This window comes from Dermacentor variabilis, chromosome 3 (genome assembly GCF_050947875.1).
Source record: "Dermacentor variabilis isolate Ectoservices chromosome 3, ASM5094787v1, whole genome shotgun sequence".
Taxonomy (NCBI): Eukaryota; Metazoa; Arthropoda; class Arachnida; order Ixodida; family Ixodidae; genus Dermacentor; species Dermacentor variabilis.
In genome coordinates, this window is record NC_134570.1 from 157,307,011 (window position 1) to 157,319,325 (window position 12,315).

The following is a 12,315-nucleotide window of genomic DNA, read 5'->3' on the forward strand; positions in this document are numbered from 1 at the left end:
CGGGCTTGACAGTCAAGGCTCCTAAGTGCCAGTTAGCACAGGCCGAGGTTGTCTACCTCGGTCACGTGATTGGTCAGGGTCGTCGCCGCCCCTCTGAAATAAAGGTGGCCGCTGTGCGAGACTTCCCGCAACCGCGCACGAAGACCGATATTCGGTCGTTCTTAGGTGTCGCCGGCTACTATCAGAGGTACATCCCCAGGTACTCTGATATCGCGGCTCCCCTGACGGATGCTCTAAGAAAAACAGAGCCTCAAACAGTCGTCTGGGACGAGACAAAGGAAAGAGCTTTTAGCGCCCTAAAGAGTGCCCTAACAAGCCAGGCTGTGCTACGATCGCCAGACTATACAAAAGGGTTCGTTGTTCAGTGCGATGCTAGTGAGCGAGGCATGGGCGTTGTACTGTGCCAACGGGAAAATGGAGAAGTAGAACACCCCGTCCTGTATGCTAGTCGTAAGCTGACCAGTCGTGAGCAGGCGTATAGCGCCACCGAGAAATAGTGTGCATGTCTCGTGTGGGCCGTTCAGAAATTGTCATGCTATTTAGCCGGCTCGAGGTTTATCATTGAGACGGATCACTGCCCTCTCCAATGGCTGCAGACCATCTCTCCCAAAAATGGCCGCCTCCTGCGCTGGAGCCTCGCTTTGCAATAATATTCCTTTGAGGTGCGTTACAAAAAGGGGAGTCTCAACGGTAACGCCGATGGCTTAAGTCGAAGCCCCTAACGTAGGAATCAGCCTCAAAATTGTTTGTTACTGATGTTTTTCTTCCTGAGGCAGGATTTTTAACATATTGCTTTTGTTTAGTGTTTCAAAGTGATGACATGCTTTCTAGTGCAATTTTCCAATTTGTGGACGCGTTCTAAGTGCTGCTAGACTACTGTAAGGAACTAGGCAGTGGTATAGAAGGGGAAAGAGCCTGGCAGGGCTTATTGAGGGTTGTGCCGTGCTTGCTGACTGAGCGGTTGAGTTTCAGCGTAGTTCTAACGCTTGCCGGGAACGAGAACAAAAATGTGAACTCTCCCGAAGTCACTTTGCAGTGTCCTGTGCGAACCTGAACGAGAGAACGAGGCCTTCTCTGTGCGCTGCGCTCAAGAAACGTCGAGGGACGCCCGACTTCGGTTATGAGCATCATCGAGCGACATCCCTCCGGACAGCGGATGCAGTCCCCTGACCATCGGGATCTCCTTCCCCCGGCGGGGCGGTCTGTTACGTTTCGCCTACGACGCGCGGTTTAGCCGGCGCGGCTGCAACAAAGCGGCAGACATTTTGGCCCGTTCGGCGCCGCCGCTACGCCTCCCCGCCAAGCGCGTCCAGGCATGTTCCGATGCCACGTGTCTTCATGTGCGTGTGTGAGTGTATGTGCATATTGGTGCCCACGCTTGTCGAAGCGCGGCAGCCGGGAGAGGAGCTCCCAACAACTGTGAAGCGAGGGGGTCTGACAGGCGGCGACACGACAGTGTGAGCCACCTTCTCCTCCCCGTTGTGCCCGACCGGCGGCGACACGACAGTATGAGCCACCTTCTCCTCCCCATTGTGCCCGACCGGCGGCGACACGACAGTGTGAGCCACCTTCTCCTCCCCATTGTGCCCGACCGGCGGCGACACGACAGTATGCGTCACCTTATCCCTTTGTGCCCGAGCGGCACAGTCACGTGCTCGTCTATAGAGGGGTTCCTTCTTGCCCTTAACTGCGAGAGTATAAAAGCAGCTGCCCCCGGACGCCAAAGAGGGGCTCCGATTTCTTCTGTTGAGTAAAGTGCACTCCCGTCTCTCTACTTCGGTCAACCTGACCGCCAACTCTTTGCGATGTTAGAATAAACAAGTTGTTTTATTGTTACCAGTCGACTCATGCTTTGCCGGGACCTTCGGATGCTTCCAGTTGTACCCCAGGCCGCCAGGCCAACGCTACCCTTGGGGCTTGCGACCCAGGTGCAACAACGGGCGTCAGCGCCGAGTTCCCAACAAATCGCACCAGCGGTGCGATTACAACAGCGCTCACGCTGTATTTCGGATTGCATTGCTAGCATTAAACAATCAAATGCTCATTTTAAGACGCCTGACCCTGTCCGACCGTTAGTTGATTACCTTGTCGAGCATAAACTTAGACCAGTAATATCTGACAAGGAAGGTTATTTCGCAATTATGTCAGATGACATGTTTTCAGAAAAAGCGATTTCTGCCATAGACAAGAATTTACAGCCAGTAAAACTCAAGCCTTCCGTAGTTAAGCAACGTGCGGTTGACCTCTTGTCAAGGCATAATCTTGATAGGCTTGTCTAATGTCAAGAAAGCTAAATCCCTCACCTTAGAACTGTTTTTCTCGGCCAAGACCCATAAACAAGAAATTCCTTTTCGTGCTATAGTGTCAGAGAAAGGGACGTGGCAGGTCTGTGTCGCCAGTTAACTACCGAACTGCTTAGCTTCACTAGTTTTTTCAGACCCCTTTTGCTTACGTAATTCTCAGGCACTAGTTCAGTATTTGAGAGAGGAAAATCCTGGTTATTGTACATCTTTTAGTGTGGATATCGAAGACCTGTATTATTCCTTGCCGCATGACGGGTTACTAAATTCCGTAAATGAGTGCATTAAAGAACAAGTGCAAGAATCGGCTTTTATTGACAGATGCGGTGTTTCCACGGCAGCTTTTCTAGAAATTCTTTCAATGTACTTGAAGTCGACGCTGATTGGATGGAGAGATGGCGTTTGTCTGCAGAAATCAGGCATTTGTATTGGCTCAAAGGTTGCCCCTATTCTTAGCAATATTTACCTGAGGAAGGTTGACAACTGCTTAGAGAAAGCCTTAGATGCTAGCGTTATCAAGATATTTCGGTACGTTGATGATTACCTGATTTTCTGCAATAGGGAAGAATTCGATTCCGCTGCTACCTCAGTAAGTGATCAATTTAAACTTTATGGGGGAGGATTAAAGTTTACCAAGGAATTTCCTCAGCGACGCGTAATTCAGTTTCTTGACATTTCCTTGATCTTCGAACAAAACCATGTTTCTTGGCAGTACTCCCCAAGATCTTCGAAGCCGTTGCTATAAACTTTCAATCCAAGCATTCTAAATTAGTAAAAAACGGAATTGCCATGTCGTGCCTTAAGTCTTCCCTCACCAGATCCTGCATGCATAAAATGAGCGCCAGTTTTAATGCGCAGGTCCGGCGCCTATTAGAAGCAGGTTATCCTAGTGTAGCGGTGGCCACTGTGGCTGAGCGCCTAAAGAAGTCGGTTTCGAGAGGGACGGACGTGGTTACGGAAAGCAGTAGTAGCAAAAAAAAAAGAGTAGTGGCTATTCCGTACATTCATTCAGTGTCGCACAGGCTTAAAAAAGTTGCAAGTAGATATGATGTTAATGTTGCTTTCATTGCTCCCAATAAGCTAGGTAAGATATGTGCTGCCGTACAGAATAAGAAGGAGCGGGTAAAAGGCAAAAAACGAACAGATATTTGTCCAGTGAAGCACAATAAGAACAACAGTTTTACTGACTGTCGTATGGGTGTGGTGTATAAAATTCCCCTTAGCTGTGGCCAGTTCTACGTAGGGCAAACGGGACGGTCTATCAATCGGAGGCTAATGGAACATAAAAGGTCGTTAACTGGTGGGTCGCCTTCTAATCTTTCGCTACATTGCCGAGATTGTAACCGCACGCCAGAGTTAGGTGAATGCGCGATATTGTACAGGCATAAGAATGAAGATACGCGTCTTATGGTAGAGGCATGGCATATCTTTAATGGTGGAAGTGCGTGCGTGAGTCAGCCTTCGATTACTTTACATAAGGAAGAGATTAAGTGTCTTAACAGTTATCTCTCACGTAGACCGGCACGTGTACCCGACTGACACGTGGTGTTACCATTCCTGAGCATGCGCAGATGAGTTTTGTGTCTTCTTTTTTCGCCTCAGTGCTCCCTTCAGTTGATAGTCGGCGTTCGTGTTGTCCACTTCTCTACTCTTGTGTCCTGTCTGCACGTCTCACTTCTTTTTTGCATAATACAACCGAGCCGTTCACCATCAAGCCAGGGAATCTAGAGATCATTTAATAACATATAATGACATTACCAAACATACTATTTAGGACGCAGGCAATTCCCATTGCCACATTCAAAACTGAACAGGGCTCAGGCAGTCTCACTGCGCTTATTGCAAACAGGTACATATCCCACACCGTACACCATTAATAAAATATATCCAGAGAGGGAGATTAAGATGGACTGCAACGATTGTAATGGCATCACTGGAATCAGACATATGTTGGCGGGGTGCCCCGCGATTCTCCCCAACCTCGTTGAAGAATGGACACAGTGGGAGAAAAGGATTCAAAGCCCATTGTTTCAGGACCAACTAAGGGCCGTCCAGAGGGCCCATGATGTCGCTGAAAGGCTTGGCCTGACAGTGCCAACGTGGGAGCGGCCCGCCTTGACTTAAGAAATCGAGCCTCCGGACCTCATTCCAATAAATGTTTTCACACACACACACACTGCTTTCACCAGAACTTCCCCACTTTTTGGTCCTAGTTCATTTATCAGCCTAACGGGAACCTCGTCTAGCCCTGTGGCTGTGCGCTTAGGAATTCTCTCTTCCGCTTTCGTCCAGTTGAAATTTGTCAGCACCAGCTCCTTTTTTCACTTGGGTCTCTTTCATGCTCTTTTTTTTTCTTCAAATACAAGCTCGTCATTGCCTTCTAAAGATTAGGCTGTTACTTTTTGGATGTAATTTATTGCCGCTTCCCCTTCCAGTCTGTTTTCATCTTCGTCTAGGATTTGTTGTTGTATTGTTGTTGACTTCCTGCCTAATAACTTTATGTGGTTCTGAAATATTCTAGGTGCGGCCTTCTTTTTCTCACGTATTTCTGACAACCAACGTTCACTTTCACGTTTTAATTTTGCTTGCACCAGTAGTTGAACCATAGACTTTTTCTCCCGGTATATTTCCCATTTACTGGTTACTTCATGCTGCGGCAACTGCACCTTTGCCTACCTGTGCTCTCAGGATGCTTTCTGTCGTTCGGCGATCGCTTCCTGTTCCACCAGCTTTTCGGTTTCTTTTTTCGTTTCCAACGAACATGTTGTTTTTCTTTCCGCATTTCTGTTGTTATTACACTGAGAAGCTCACTATATTCCCACCCCTTATTTGGCCATTTGCTAAGTACTGCCTCGACTCTAGTGACTATACGATGGTGCGCGTTAAACGCCCCCTTCACGCAGCATCTTTGGTATGAACGATCGATTCAAGTACATGGCAAGCCTGTAATTTATAAAAATTAAATTATGGGGTTTTATGCGCCAGAACCACGATCTGATTATGAGGCACGCCATAGTGGGCACTCCGTGAATCCGGACCACCTGAGCTAGGTTCTTTAACGTGCATATAAATCTAAGTACACGGGTGTTTTCCACTTTCGCCCCCCATCAAAATGCGGCTGCGGTCGCCGGAATTCGATCCCGCGACCTCGTGCTTAGCATCCCAACACCATAGCAGCCTGTAAACATATACAAAAATACCGTTTGTCTTACGATAAAGTAAATTCCCCATGGCTTATGGCACTGATAGGTTACTTATTCTGCTGGATTAGACGAAGACGCAGACGGTACTTACACTGAAAATCAAAATGGATAATTAACTCATTAACAAAAGTTCCATAAGCACATTTCGAATAAATGCTTTAGCGCACATGCTCCAATACACGAACCGAAGCGAGTGATCTCACAAGGCACATACACTTCGAGCAAATTTTGAAGCTAGCAGCAGTTCTGAGATGCGCGTTGTCACACTAGAAGTAAAAAGGCGCTGTTGTTCCGCTTATCTTTTTAAGAAAACCCATTTTATATGTAGAAGAAAAATAATTTACGGAACAGCAATGCATTTCTTTGAAAACACTGGGAACGCATATCTCTAAATTGGGTCATCCTCAGAACTCGTTTAAAGTGGATATTACATTCAGAGTGAAAAAAAAAAAAAGGAATCATGGGGTCTTATCAGGCAAAAACCACGGTCAGACTATGAGCCACGCCGTAGTGAGGCACTCCGGAAATTTCGACTACCTTGGGTTCTTTAACGTGCACCTACATCTAAAGTGCACGGGTGTTTCCGCCCCCATCGAAAAGTGGCTTTCGCGGTCTGGATTCGATCTTGCGACATCGTGCTTAGCAGCCCAGCACCATATCCCCTTAGCAACCACGGCTGGTAGCATTCAAGGACACCGGCTAGCACTTGTAAATTGCGACATGTGTCATAAGGTATGCTGCTTAAATTGTAATTAAAATGTTAATTAGTCAATATTTCGATTTCTCATACAAATAATGTCGGCCACAGAGTACCTGAGCTCAAGAAGCAGAATTGTGCTACATGCCGCAAGTGATTGAAAAAAAAAGAAAAGAAAGAATAGCACGCCGCATATTACGCACGAGAGCTCGCACGTCGGCACGGCACCATTAACACGCATTTCGTGAGAAGAAGCCGCTGTACAGAACAGCAGCCCTGTAACTGATCCTACTACGAGGTCGCCTATACGAGGTCGTCTAGAAGATGCAGGATCAAATTCCCGCCACGGCAACTGTATTCAGTGGGGGCGAAATGCGAAAACGCCCGTGTGCTGTGCATTAGGTGCACGTTAGAGAGCCCCAGGTGGTGAAAATGTCCCCCAATTATGCGTACCTTAAAATCATATCGTGATCCCGGCACGTGAAACCCCACATTTTCATTAACTACGAGTTCGCCTGAAGTTTCATTATATCATGAGCCCGCGAGATTGAGCAGATTAAGATTCATGACTTGCTGTACGAACGCCGATGCCGATTAACGTAGGCCAACCACGTTTAGCGGGCACAAATGGTGGCACCAAAAAAAAAAAAAATCATGGGCTAAGTGGCGTGCTCTCATCTTCCTCCCGAGAATGCAAACATGAGCAGAGAGAGTGAGAGAGAGAGAGAGAGAGAAACAACTTCATTGAGCCGAGCTCGACATTTTCTTAGACGCCGTCGATGGAAGTGGTTCCCTCTTCACGGGACCCATATGCTTCCCTAGCCGCCTGGCCCCTGGAGATCAGGACGAGCTCGTCTTCCAGGGCGGGGCTGGTTAGCAAGGTCCCCCATCGCTCGGCAAGGGTGGATGAGGGATGGGGTAGGGTAGTGGGGCAGGTGAGCAGTCAGCCACGAAGATCGCAATATTTTAGTAATGCTGACCAGTAGTAGATAGTGCGATGCCGGGCAGACCTGTGGCGGAGGTGAAGCAGGCGTGTCTTTGTTCCTGACTCGTAGCAGTTACCAGACGGTATTGAGAAGAGCTTCTTGTCTTTGCTGGAACTATATTGGCATACGAAGGCGCAGCAGGTTATGGTGATAGAGAATGCTTTGAAGCGACGTCGCACTTGCCAGAAAAGTTCAAGGCGTTCGCAAACCGAAACAACACAGAAGAGCAACGGCGCCGACATGCGCTCATCGCCACTCTGTAGACGTTTCTCAAGCGAAAATGGCGCTGAAGTGCGACTGTCAAAGGCAAAGCTGGCGCGAGGGCCCACTCGATGCCATTAGGCGAATAGCAACGTGGCGTCGGCCTCGGCCAGAGTGCGCGAGGAGGAGGCGGCATTCTTCAAAGCGTGGCAGTACCTTACTAAGGGGTTTTAACTTGCAGCCCATAAAGGGGTAGTGCAATTTAAGATCAACATAAAGAGCGAGTAAAAAATAAAATCTATTCTGTTCAAAAAACATGGTTTGCATGAAAGTTGATTTAAAGTGAATATATGTAAGCATCAGAAAAAATTAGACAGCTTTTTTTCAAGCGCACCGGCAGCAGCGAAGGTGGCGTCACATGCAACGGTGACGCTTCGCGTCATGGAGCGCTGCAATATGATAGTGCACAAGTGCAGTCACGTGGTTTTATTTTACATTTCGCCGGCTTCTTTAAACACTGAAAGAAATTGCCACACAGGATGTACGTTGCCACAAGAAATTGGATAAGTCATTTTCGTATGCCCGCTACGAAGTAACGAAACGCACCGAGCCCTAAAGTGAATATTAAAGAATTTTCATAATTGAGCTTATTTAACTAATTAACTAATTAAGTACAATATAAAAATACTATAAGAAGTGCCACAGGACAGCAAACCATATGCCGTTGGATTCATTAATTCATCTGTGGCTAACCACATTTTTAAAATTCTTGGTTCAAGTTACATGAAACACCCTGTATATGACACAGGAAGTTGTAACAGCCTAAGTTATATACACCTATTATTTACACTTCACAGAGTTTAGTGCTGGGATTTAGTTCCAATTCTTAGTGATGTATCACTGGCACAACAAGCTTTGTGTGGAGTGCAACACTTATAGGAAGGATAATCTCGCTTCAAAATTGAACTTCTTACAGTCCTTACAGTTTAACTTTTTCTTTTAAATGCAGGTGACATCATCAAATTCAATGCAGTGGTTGCAGAGAAAACAACTTCTCCTTTCACATGTATTAAGATAGGAGCGCCAAGCTAAAGCTTCCTCTTTAGAGTTAAAGTGTAGAATTAAGAGCAATTGCACCAATAGAGCATTAGTGCATAGGAAAATATATAAAAACACAATATCAAGTAAATGAAACTCTTAATTGTGCACTACTAGGTGTGAATTAAGCAGGCAGTACGGGCTGTGCGCGCCGGTAAAATTAGCGCTTTCAGGAATATTTCGGTTAGGTACAGGGAACAACTCAGCAAAAAAAAGTTATTTTCAACTTTGCATTAATAGGACCACCTGCCACTCATGACTTGTCTGTGGATTGTGGTGGGAGTGAGAAAATTGTTGTCACATTGACGGAAATGACAGGCGCTTGAAAATGAAACAGTGTAAACGAAACTGTAAGCTCGATCATGTGACCTAAAACTCGCAGGGAGAGTGATCTTACATAGATAGATACACTGATGCATTGGTTAAAATTGTATTTTATGTGCTTCTGCTAACTTTGCATCATATGGTCATTTCTTATTTTCAGGTAGCTTGCGTTGGAAAAGGGGCACTGCCTTCAAGCAGGCGAACACAGTGATGTATCAACGGGTCCTAAGTGCGCCTCCCTGACATGGTGATATGTGTCAGGCGCGCGTTGCATTATGGGAGTGGTGTGAAAGTTGCTTTCATATGCAGGATGTCGAAAATGCGTTCTGACATCAACACAACGCCAGTGTAGGCATTCCTTGCCACAATGTGCCTGCTGGATTGTCACACAAAAGGCTTGAATTTTGGCAGCAGTGCCAAACACAACTAGACTACACAGGTGTGCCTGTAAGAAACGTGAGATTTTAGTTGACTAACAAGAAGAGAGTGATTTAGGCAACTGATTGCATGCTGAGGAGGGCTATTAGGGTCACAACTGCGGTGTTTAACACAAAGTAACCATTCCTGCAGAAACCATACACACTTCCAGTTTCTTGCTTTTACCAGCATGGCATTGTCATCATGTTCAGTAATCAGTGTTAGGGACGACCATACATAGTTTTAAGGAGAGACTACACAGATCACAAAGTTATGTTTTAAAAATTTCTACTTGCTTTCTAAAAAAACCACTGCACATTCAGAACTTCATATGGTAGACTATTTTTCACTACAATATAGAACGTCCTTGAAAAACGGTAGACAGTCCTTTGTGTGTGCTGGAACTGTTGGCTTCAGCTCTGCAAGCTTTTCTGCTTTCCAGCCCTACACTCTTGCATTATTCAACATCGTGATTTTTGTTTTATAATGTTTGCTTTATCATGGGAACACTGTTCTGTTTACCTTATAACATTTCGATAGTGCACAGTTCATCAAGGTTGATTTAGCTTTTCTTGCTTTTACATACAAGCTGTCTTCTACTGTTGGTTTTTTAATGATACCTGTGAAAATAATGTGTCTCAATTATAATGTGCATATTTTCTAAATGAAGTGTATGTGCAATAAAGAATACATTTCAAAAGTGTAACTGTGGCACACTTTTAATGTGTAGTGCACTGCTCAACATTAAATTGGTGCCTTACACTTCCGAGAAATCCAAAAACACCAAAAATGTTTCGAAAAATTCATTTTTTGTCTATGCATTTCTAGACTTTATTCACCTTCAGGAAACTCCATTATATGCACTGCACTTGTCCCATCGCCTTTTCTATTACTCATTGCTGTTCTAGAATTGTTACAGGATGATGGCCTTAAGTGCACTTGTCATTTGTGTCTACCTGCTCCTCCTCCTGAAAGCATTTTCAAATTCTTGCTTCAGGCTTGGAATTGAATCATGGAGAGCAAGATTCATTGTTGCCTCATTTTAAGTTAGGAACTGCCAGAAACCCAGTGCTGTGTTAGGTAGCTGTGTGTTCCCGCCATCACAGCACTGTTTCCAGTGCTTCCAAGATTACGTAGATATACATATAAAGAGGAAAACGCTAGAAGCACTGAAGGCCACGAGCTTGTAGATGGGAAAATCCAGGAAGACAAGTGAATTGCATCTCGGGTAGAGCCTGTTAGGGTGATTAAACTTTGCAAATGAATGAAGAAATGTAAAAATTTTAAAAAGACAATTCTTTCGATCTATGGGTATGTGCCTTAAAATGCTGCATGCACCACTAATATCTTAAAAGAGTAGAATATGTAATGTCCAAATATGATCCCAGAATCTCCTGGAGAGGACATTTCATGTACACCTGGCCACAAAATATTACGAACCATCAAATCTGAGAAAAAGCTGAATATCTCCGCAACCTCACAACGCAGCCTGGGCCTCGACAAGAATATGATACCAACATTGTCGTATACAGTTTTACTAGCTACTACTACAGGCTGCTCGGGAATCGAATGTTTTCCGAGATGCCGTGGTGCGTAAACTCTTCTGCCTGGGTGTACACCCAGCGTATACAATTTTTCTTTCCTCATTTGGAAGGATTTGGGGATTTCTACATGACATTCCACACCTCCTAAGCGGGACATCCGAAGGATGTCAGTGCATTGTCTGGGGCCTTTTTATTAAAAAATCTGTTGTCTAAAAAAAAAAGAACACCCTGTGCCTTGGACCAGCGGTGATACACATGTCAAGTGGCCGGACTTTAGCTGTTTCGTTTGATGGCAGAAACAGTGTGATGCTTTTCAGTTCCAAACTCGCATCATGTGCCGACTACCCATCCAAACTCACATTATGTGCCGACTATCCAGAATTGGAGTTATAAATCTGCCAGAAGAAAAAGAGACTGCTTCAGAGTGGTCCGTCACATTCACAAAGTGCAAGCAATAAAAAAAAAAAAATTTGGAAGGCAATCAAAGACAATGTGTTCTTGAGTGAGATGGGAGTGAGAATTGGGTGGAATCACTGCGCACGGCACTCGATTGCGTCACCCCTCATGTGAGGCGAGTAGGAGGGGAGTCGGACTACTTAAATTGTTTTACTGCACTATCTTCGGGACCAGCCCACATTTTTATACTTTACTACATTCGAGATCTGTCCTCGAAAAAGGCTAGAAACTTGGACACCCGATAATGAAAAGCAGGAGTAACATGCTAAGGAAGACATTGTCTTCAAAAGGAAAAGAAAAACTATTGCTGAAGCATGTTTGCAAGCCAAAAAGACAGAAAAGGTAGTGATGTGCCATGCTTCAATGATTTACTGCATCGTATGGCATGTGCCGTCGAGGCTTCCTTGCTGATTCGCAAGATGCTGCCGTGCTACAGTTCATTCTGTTTGTTGTAAACTAAATGAACAGGCCACCAGCCCCCGGGTCGTTATAAGCGGTTGGGTCTCTCGTAGATTCTTTGCGAAATGTTTTGGTTGTCGACTGTTGGGAAGCTGTTTGTAAGAGCCAAAAGGTTTTACTAAGTGAGATGGTTATGCAGCCTTGAACTTAACGATACCACGAAATCGAGATGTCCGGCTATCTGAAGCAGCCCACTTAATTTACAGGGCAAGAGCTAGATCGACGGGCCTTTGCTTCGAAATTAGCTTTATAGATGCTTTGCGGTGCCATGGCATGGGCGCGTCCATATTGAATCATGTGATCATGCCCAAGCTTTATAAACGGTGGTCATGCCTGCATGAGTGGCTTTGTGTTTGGAAAAGCCAGCCACAGAACAACGCATGGCCACCAACACTGAGCCTTTTTGGAGGCTCCAGGGAATGGACGTTCCTTGCGTTGATGGCATATGCATCGATTAGGTACAAACATGCAGACATTTCGTTAATTATTTGTAATTCTATAAGGCTGACACCATTTATTAGCATGCTTGCACTACGTCATCTCGCATACAGTTAAATCTCAATATGACGAAGTTGGTAAAATCTGCAATTTGCTTCGTTATATCGAAATTTAATTGTATGAAATTCGACC